Here is an 8,722-nt window from a genome sequence, read left to right on the forward strand (position 1 = left end):
ATGTTGGCATTGTACGAGCTTTCCGAGCTATCCGCATATCCTATTTGATTCCATACGGTTCAACGGGCATCCCAAGAAATGAATAACTATGTGAATATGTATCCAATTTAGGTACATTCGAATATCATGTTTGAGAATCAAAGGTAAGTATATGTACATTTGTGGACATATGATATATATGAGTGAATTATGATCAAATGAGCTATATGAGACATATGGATATGTGATTGTATTTTGCCATGAACTACATGAATGAATTGGTTTAGAATTGTGTTATATGATAATTTATTTGTATATGGCTTACTAAGCTTTTGAAAGCTTACTTTGTGTGTGTTTGTATTTTTTATAGATCATCGAAGCTACCGGAAGCTTGGGGATCATTGAGGATCATCACCACACTATCAAACTATATTTTGGTATCATATGAAAATGTGAACAGTGAAGTATGGCATGTATAGGCTAGAGAACTTTGGATATGTTTTGAGATGTGTATATCTAGCCATGTGTTATGGCTTGGTTACGGATGAAATTATGAATGAATTTTGGTATATGCTTTGTGTTTAAAAATGGCATGTTTTGATGTGCTCTTGAATGGCCAAATGAAATAGTATGTTTTTGACTGATTTTGGGACATGAAATGTGCTTGGTTTTATGTTTGTAGGGATAACCCAAAATGGGCGGCAAATTGGCTTTGCAAATAGCCTATTTTTGTCTACACGGGTAGAGACACGGTCGTGTGTCTCAACCGTGTGAGACACACGGTCATGTTGCATGGTCGTGTGTCCCCTAGGGTAGTCCTACAATTTAAAGTCAGTCCCGAGCACGGCCTAGACACACGGGCGTGTGGTTAGCGGTGTGACGTAAGTCAGTTTCAACCACGGCCAATACACATAGGCGTGTCTTGTGGCCGTGTGAATAAGTCAGTATATATGCCTTGTTTTGACACGGCCTAGACACACGGGCGTGTCTATTGTCGTGTGAGGCACACGGCCTGTTCACACGAGCGTGTGACCTTTATAATTTAGAAAAATTGTTTAGTTTCGAAAAATTTTGCATGAGATCGGTTTAGTCCCGACCCCTTTCTAAAACATGTTTAAGGTTTCATAGACCTTCTAAAGGGACTATATATGTATGAATTGTTATGATATCATGATGTATATGAATTGCTATGATATCATGATGTATGATTAAAGTTGTGGATTGATTGATAAATATTCTGAATTGTCCGGTAATGCCTCTTAACCCTAGTTCGGCGACGGATACGGGTTAAGGGTGTTACATAGACAACTTGCCATTCAGCCACCAAGCTTTTCCCTTCCCCATCAATCACAACACTATTTGAGTCTCGAGCAATTATTCTTTCGCCAGCTTGTTTTGTATTATAATCAAAAGATCCATTAGTATTAATCTTTATCCATTCATTCTCTAGTTTTTTTTCCAAACTTCACCCAAAGAGATTTCTATTGTATTGACACTTAAATGACACCCTGAGGATTCCATCATACAAAGAATCTCAATTGACTACATCTTAATTTTACAAATAGTCCTTCTCAAATCAATATCATTACCATTCATCACTACTTCACATCAAACTTTCCAAATGAACCAATAGGTGTACACCAGTCTTATCTTTATCTCCTCAACATCCTTACCGTTGCTACCAATATAAAACATCATTTCCTCAAACCAACACATAAAGCTAGTAATATTATCTCTTTAGATTTTTTAACCATGAAAAATTTCAAACCAAACACCTCTCACCCAACTACACCCTAACAACAAATGTTCAACAGTCTCATTTTCCTCATTACAGATAAAACAAATAGGAGATTTAAATCCAAATCTTCTCCACAAATTGAATTTGGTACATAAGCATCAATACAAAATTTCCACAAGAAAATCTAACTTTATTTTGAATTTTCAAACTCTATAAGCTCTTCCACAATTTCTTAACAATAACATGAGAAAAAGAAAATGGCCTATTCAAATCTAAATTCCATTTATCTTTTCAAATAGTTCTATATCTAGACTTTACAAAAAAGGTTCGTGAAAGAGTGAGAGGTCATACCATTCTGTTTTGATCATTTTCATTACCTATTGGAGTCCAAAGAATGGCTTCTTTCTCATTATTAGCCAACCACCTCTCAGTGGCTTCCAAATTCCATTCCACTTTCTCCCTATCAATAATCTCTACCACTCTAATTAGGACATCATTACTAATATTACCAGGGTTGTTAAGTCTATATATTGTAATACCCCTTGCCCAACAATCATTCCGTAAAAACACTTCCACCACTCATGATCTACCATAAGAAATTCTGCTCAAGGATTTCCTTCATTTCAACGAGCTACTCTATATCTAAAATGCTTTAGACCCTTTTCTCGCATTAAAGAAAGATTCTATTGGGAAATGTGCTCATATTGTAGTAAACATGTAACCATTTTCTATTTATTTGAACGATGAATAAATAAATAAAGTTAGTATTTGATTCAAATACTGAGAATGATTATTATGTCGTCTACAATTCCAATTTGGGAGATGGCTAATCTTAACTATTAAAGCAATTGGCTAGTTTTGGAATTTATAGCTCAATTAAGTTAATGATATCCTCTCACTTGCATTGTATGGATTGATAAATATGGAACGTGGTCACAAGTTGCTTGTTCTCAAACAAGCAATTTATCATAGTCATTTTTTGACAGTGATCATATTAATAATTAAGAAGACATAATGGTGACAATGAGATAAAATAGGATTTTATTGAGTGAACGAATTTAACTCAAAGGAGTCAATGATATCGTATAAGGGTAACACACACATGACGAGGTCATTGGACAAAGCAGTTGGATGAATTGCTTTCGTAAATAGTATACAATAAGGAGTTTTCAATCATGGTACTTCTTCTGGACTAACTTCATGATTAAGTGATTGCGAATTATCAGAACAATGCTTCTAGACATAATTACAACCACTAGAGCCTAATTGTATATGTCCGATTGGTCTCTTCGCTAGCTCAATAAAAGCTCGATCGGACTGCATTTGAATCAGAAGAAAATTCTACAACTTTGGGAATAATTTAATTGAGTCAATTTATTCGATGTGGAATTAAATTAGGTAGTCGTAAGAATTGTTCAACTAGAGAATTTGATTAAAGAAATTTCTTGAAAAATTAATTTGGAAAATCTAAGAGATTTTTGGAAAATTAATTTTGATAAAGTAAAATTAAATTAATCAAATCAATTAAAATTAATATGATATTTTTGGAGGTTAATTTTTAAGTTAGACAATTGGCCCAATGGGTAATTGAACTTGAAAATTGGACCTGAGATCGTAAATTGGGCCTGGGAGCCTAAAAACTGAGACCAAGACCCAAACATGGCTATAAAGGTGTCGCACCTGCATCACCGAACACGGCGGTGCCGGTGGCTAGCAGCGATTGGTTATTGGTGGTTGAGTAATGGAAGAATTACATTCCTATTGGAATTCTACCAGAGAATTTGATTTTAGATTAATTATTCCAAAATAATATTATTTTAATAGGTTAATATTAAATTTAGTTTAATTCTTATATTAATAATATTTTATTAATTTAATATTAAAGTGATTAAGTTTAATTATAGTTGAACTCTCTAAACTTTCCCTATATAAAGAGAGCATTGAGTGATTATTTTACACACTTGAATCCAAAAGAAAGTTATAGAGAGAAAATTCTCTGAAAAGATTATTCCAAAAAATTTTCTAGAGATATTTTTCTGATTTATAACTTGACCCAAAAGTTTAGAGAAATTATAAAATTACCTCACCGGTAATTTTTGTGAAAAGTTTTCTTATTCAAAGTGAACCCACACTCGGCAGATGTGAGCTTGAGAAAAGCGGAGAAGATTACTCAATCGAAGCGCTCATCCTAGACAAATCGAAAATGTACAATTTTGATTAAGTGTTTATTATTTTATATATTACAACCAAGATCTTGTTTTCGGAAAAGAAAAATTAAAACTTTGGTTTTTTCCTAAATTTAATTTTAATTGCATTTTTCAAACTCGTTTTTCTAACAAATTCATGAGGAAAATAAAGACCCTTTAGAACTCTAGCCCAGAATGTATTAGAATTCTCTAACAACCTCCAACTTTGCTTCACCAAAAGAGCAACATTAAAATCCTCCAAGTCCCTAAACCTCATACCCCTTCTCTTTTCTTTGAATAAGACAGAACTAAGCTCTCCAATGCACCCTTCTCTAATCTCTAACTTGTCCCCACCAAAAGTTGACTATTGCACCACTCATTTCATTACAAATCTTGTTAGGAAACTTGAAACATGCCACAGTATGTGTTGGCCCTGCACATGCTACTACTTTGATTAGAATTTCTTTACCACCAGAGCATAACATTTGCCCTTTCCACCTTTTTAGCTTTAGCCACCACTCTATCTTTAATGAATCTAGAGCTTTCACCTTTGTCTTCCCCCATAGGTTCAATATGCTCAAATAAGTGCTCAGGTTCTCAACAACAACACCAAATCTCATACTCAACATTTGTTGAATTTCAATTGGTGTACTTGAGCTGAACATCATAATAGATTTCTCATAATTCACCTTGTGCCTAAATGCTTCATAGTATTTATGTAATAGAACAAAAACTTTCTGGCTATTTTATGTATTAGCATAACAAATAGAAGTGAATCATCTGTAAAAAGAAGATAAGAAATTATAGGACAAAACCTATTAAGTTTATTCCCAACAATTAAATTTGACTCTATACTACTAGATAACATTCTAAACATGAAATCAATAATGAACAAGAACAAATAGGATGATAAGCGATTCCTCTATCTAAGACCTCTAAAAAGATGTATTCTATTACAAGGGTTACCATTTATAAACAAATTGTAGGAAATTGTTTTCACACACTTCATAATCCAGCTAATTCAAATTTGGTCAAACCTATCTTCTTTAGTACAACCTCCATAAAAGCCTACTAAACCCTATCGTATACTTTATTACGATCAAGTTTCAAAGCCACCTTAAAATTCTTCCACTTCTTCTTCAATTTCAAGTGATGAAACAGTTCTTGAGCTACAATAATGTTGTCATGAATTTGTCTCATTGTAAAAAAGGCTGACTAATTCTCTCTAATCCACTCCCCAAAGTAATTTTTCATTCTATTTACCATAATCTTAGATATGATTTTATAAAAGAAATTGCAGAGACTTAAAGGTCTAAATTGAGCCATCTTTTTAGGCCCTTTCACCTTTAGAATAATTTCTATTTCAATTTTATTAACCTCCCTATCCATCATTCCCAACTTGAAAAACTTCATCACTGCCTTAATAACATCAACGTTGATGACCTCCCAAAATCTTTGATAAAAGAGCCCATTAAAACCATCCAACCCTGGTGCTTTAAGAGCCCCCATTTGAAACACGACATCCCTAATTTCATCTTCTATCACTTCCTTCACCAAAGTTAAATTCACTTTATTATTAACTACAACAAGAATATTTTCCAACACCCTATTAGATATGCTAACTCTATTCAAACAAAATGAGTCTTCATAAAATTCTTTAAATTTTTCTACAAGCAAATCTTCTTCTTCAATCCATTATCCCCACTCTTAATCCTCAAAACTTTATTTCTTCTTCTACGTCGCATAGGCTTGATGAAAAATTCTTGTATTCTTATCCCCCAAGCTCAACTAGTCCCTTTTTGCCCTTTGTTTCCAATGAATTTCTCTTATTTCAACAGGCTTTCTCAACTTTATCTTTAGTTATTTAGGCTTTTCAATATCCTCTCTCCCACAATCATGTTCTTGTATAAAGATCGGCACTTGTTTTAACTTTTTCATAACAACCCTGTGATTTTGAACTTTATTCCTCTTCCACTCAAGAAGCATATTCCTACATCTCTTCAACTGAACCTTCAATTAATTCATTCCTTTTCTTGTAACACCCCAGTTCTAGCGGATCTAAAGTTTTGGGCATATAATAGTAAACAATCTGTTTAACGTAGTGTTATCCGTTCAAACGATCATTTTGGCATATACATGTGGGCGTATAGTGATCGCCACTTGAGTTCGTAAGAATTTGATTTCATGATATTCTATTATATTGAGGAGACGTTCATGTTAAGGGATAAAAAGGAAATATGGAATGAGTATTCGTCGAAGGTATAGTACACCTGGTTTGTATAAAATACGGTGCTAGTTAGACTTTAAGTAATCTAGTTAGAAACCAACTGTACAGCTTAGCCTGATAAGTTTGATGAAGGGAACTTATTTATATTTTTCTCAAAAATTGTTGGCCAATAAGAAATGAAGTTTTGATATGTATGACACTTGTGAAATTCCACTAATATGTGAGAGTATGCTCGTAAAGGGGTTCTTCTTTCTTCTTCATCTTTCTTAAGTGGTATTTAATGATACTTTCCTTAAGTCTAGATGTATCTCTTTGTTGATAATCTAGAAGTTTTGGTTATGTTATGATTAGTGGTTATTCCATTCAAGAGTAAGTATTACTATTATGTATGTTAAATTCTGGATGGGTAAATTTATAAGAGGTGCGTGAACAGTAAAATGTAAGTATAAGGCTTTGCATGAGATTTGTCAGTATTTTAATTAATGGTAAACTATATACGAATGAGTCTTAATGATGTTCTTATGTTCTGAAAGTAGTGTTGTTGCTGGTTCGAGATGAATATTCAGATTTGGAGTTTTGAACTATTGTTAGTAAGAACCAGGTGAGTCTCTACCCTGACTCTTGCATGTATACTACTCATACTGAAGTACATCTATATGAAAGTGAACAATCTGGAATCTAGAAATTATAGATAGTATAGTATAAATGTGATACTTATACAACTATAGGAATAAAGTTATGATTAGATTAAAATATAAGTCAGTCTGCTTGAAAATAAGATTTATGGGATGTATGAAGAGTGTCATGAACTTATGGAATCTTCGGTTTAGGATGTGTTTGTTCATAAAGTTGGTAAAATAATTTGAGTCACCGCAGTGGTAAATAAGGAAGTTCGTTGGGATTGTAAACACAAAATTTGAAGGAAAAAGTCCATGGCCATGGCATACTCTAAAAAAGATCTGTTGAATGACATCTTATCTAATAAGGTTCTCTGTGTGTCCCACAGCGATGATGGGCAAACCTCACTCAATGTGAGTTTAGTCAAATCCATATCGCAAACATGAAAATTTTGAGATGCCTATGTGGCATCCTATTAGCCTTTGTGGCACACTCTAAAAGGAATTGTAACACACCTAACTCGTCTCTATCAGTAGATTAGGGTTATGGAGTATTACCATAAAATTCAGAACATTTAACTTTAAAACAGAAAACATTACACAAAATTAATGTTAACATTTAATAACTCAATCTAATTATAGTAAAAATACACTCACAGGCCTTAAATCGAGCCTTTGGGGCCCTAAAAACAACTTGGGTAAAATCAGGGATTAATTTGGAACAAAATAAAAAATTTTGGAAAAACTTGTAAATTTGAAAAATAGGGGTCACACGGCCATGTGACATAGCCCAAACCATATGGACATTCGAATTTTGGACACATAGCCATGTCCCAGCCTATGTGTCCACCCACGTAGTTATTCGAAATAAGGCCACACGGTCGTGTCAAAGGTCGTGTGGAACATAAGTTGCCCTTAAAACAAGCCAAAACATTAACATTTTCTTGCATAACAAACCACACCATTTCCAATCATTTTCACATGACCAAAACACTTTAAAACATACAAAAAAAAAACAACCAACTTAGGTGCCAAATCCATATACCTTCAATTGACATTAGAATTTAACTCATCAACTTGATTCAATTCAACATTTCAAATTTATTCATTAAGCATAAATCATATATACCAACTGACCATTTCAAAGCATGCTATTCAACCATATTTTACCTACTTTCATATGAACATACACAAATGTCACATACCATATATTTTCACTTTCATTTGCAACTCATCAACTAAGGACATTAAGACACATATAAGCTTGGCACAAACTAAAAATGAACCAAGTTATCAAATCAAAATTCAAGCCTTATTACGTGCCAAAACGTACATATATTTTTTAACTTAAATGTCTAACCAATGTACCCTCAATGGTACCACAAGATAACATCCAAATCAAATCAAACTCAATGTTACAAATTCATACTTTAAACTTATACCACACATCACACATCTACTATTTAACCACTTCATTCACACTTTAGTGAACCAAAAACTATCTAAATCACAAGGCATTCACAAATATCAAAAACCCATACTTACATATATACATTTATAAGCCAACATCAAGACATATAGGCAAATAAATTTAAACTACATCACATTGGAAAATAGCATAAAAAAACTCCTATTACAAGCCATTTATAACCATTAACCAAAACTACCAAAATGTTGGATGGATAGTGTGGTCGTACTCTGGCGCAATTCCAACCGGTTGAACTTTCTGATGATCTATAAGATAGAGAAAACAACTACATAAGTAAATAATGCTTAGTAAGCTCATATAATCTTAAACATAACTTACCAATTAAGCTCAATTTATATAACTCATGTATATTGCGATTTGCATGCTCAATAGTTAACCATTCCCTATATACATCACCAAGCTCACAAGTTAGTGAATTCGTACATGAAACATATAATTTATCCACATCATGCATATAAATGCAAAACATAGTAATAAACATTAAAT

This window comes from Gossypium hirsutum, chromosome A08, assembly GCF_007990345.1.
Source record: "Gossypium hirsutum isolate 1008001.06 chromosome A08, Gossypium_hirsutum_v2.1, whole genome shotgun sequence".
In the NCBI taxonomy this organism is placed as follows: Eukaryota; Viridiplantae; Streptophyta; class Magnoliopsida; order Malvales; family Malvaceae; genus Gossypium; species Gossypium hirsutum.